The sequence below is a fragment of the Lycium ferocissimum genome, chromosome 2, assembly GCF_029784015.1.
Source record: "Lycium ferocissimum isolate CSIRO_LF1 chromosome 2, AGI_CSIRO_Lferr_CH_V1, whole genome shotgun sequence".
NCBI lineage: Eukaryota > Viridiplantae > Streptophyta > Magnoliopsida > Solanales > Solanaceae > Lycium > Lycium ferocissimum.
Window position 1 is genome coordinate 9,105,420 of NC_081343.1, and position 1,823 is coordinate 9,107,242.

Below are 1,823 nucleotides of genomic sequence, written 5' to 3' on the forward strand. Positions count from 1 at the left end.
GGTGGGAAAGAGTGTATACCTACTCTATGAATATATCTTGTGATCTGTTTTATGTTATTTGCATATTTGGGCTCTGTTTCTCTTTTCAATTTTCTGTGTTTCGCATGGGCTTTGTGTTGTTGGGCCTATAGCCTTGAATCCTGGATTTGTTCTTTTACCTCAGTTCATAAACATTAATATGTGTTTTCCTGTCTAAATTTTCTTCCAAGCATAGTGATTGTCTCATCTTGACAAATTGATATGATATGTTAACTCTCTACTTGGAATATTTTGGATGCTCTCTAATTTACATCTCCTTCTTTCTTTGCTTGCATGAAAATGCTAATGGGGGGTGTTCTTACTGCGCAAAATTCGTTGGGCCAAAGGCCCAATACCCTTCTTGATCGAGTCCATGGGAAATGAATAAAAAAGGGAAGCTAATGTGCTTTGAAGGCCCAGCCAGTGGGTGAAAATGGCACTGATGGGCATGGTAGGCCCATCAGTTGAAAATTTATTCTCCTTCTTCCTCTATTTATGTATATATATGTTGTATATGTACTGAGCATGTGATTATTGGAACTCATTATGCATGTTAGAACTTAGGAAAATATTTAGTAATTTAGGTAAGTCGCCTAAACAAATTGATTTTCCAAACACGGCTAATAATTCTTTTCCTTAATTTAAAATGGTTTCAAGAGTTGGTTTTTTTAAAACTGTCACGATTTTAAAAGCAGCAGTAGTAAATGGGATTTACTTAAAGGAAATGATTTAAGTCCAAAACAAAGTGATTACTTCCTTCAAAAATTGATTAAAGAGCCTTTCCATTTCAAGTATGAAGCTGTTAACATTTTGTGTGATAAAAAGAGGCCAAAAACGTTTTTTAAAGACAGTTGGGTTACGGCTAAAAAAGGGCACCAATTTGAATACTTTGGACTTTTGGTAAAAAATTGGACCGTTGAGACATGGAATAATTTTTCTGGTAAAGGATTTTGGGCCTGGAAGCCCAACACTAAAACTGGGCTAAAATTGGACTGCTTGGTAGGCTGGGTTTTTGACGGATCTGGGAACTTAGAATACGGTTTGATTTTACGGGCTTCAAGGATTTAAAAACAAGCTTGAATAAAACAACTTGTATTTTTTCTTTCATATATACATAAGTATAAAAACCGGAGATATACTCCATATTCTCTCTCTCTCTCTCTCTCTCTCTCTCTCTCTCTCTCTCTCTCTTATCTATATATATATATATATATATATATATATATATATATAAAACCCGTAAGTACTAAACCCATTTCGTTAGGACTAGAATAGTAGCGACTCTACTCGAGAGAAATCTCGGGTGTGTCCTAGTCCGGCAACGAAGTGAGTTGAACACTTGCGTGGATTTTTTAACCAAAACCCCCCAAAAAGGGGGGGGAATTTTTGCCAAATTTTTTGTTGGAACCATAATTATGATATGAAAAAGAATGACTTTTTTTTTTGCAGAAAAAATCAAAACACTCTCTTTTTGGCAAATAAATACATTAATCACACATTTAAGCTCGTAGGTCAACCGTATTCTACGGATCTTTAATACTAGGGTGCGTAAAACCTTTCATTGGGAATCATGAGAACCCTCACCTCGAACTCTAGTCCAAAAGATTTTTACTCATTTCTGAAAAAATCTTTAAACCCGGTTTTCCTAGTTTTCCATAATAAATTAGGTGGCAACTCTAAAAAAAATACTAAATCCAATTAGAGCACCAACAACCTCGTAGTAGTTTTTATGCCTTAACCCGCGTAAAAGCGAACTGTAACAGCATACATTAGAGTGATTAAAGACATGCACAATGGAGCCAAGA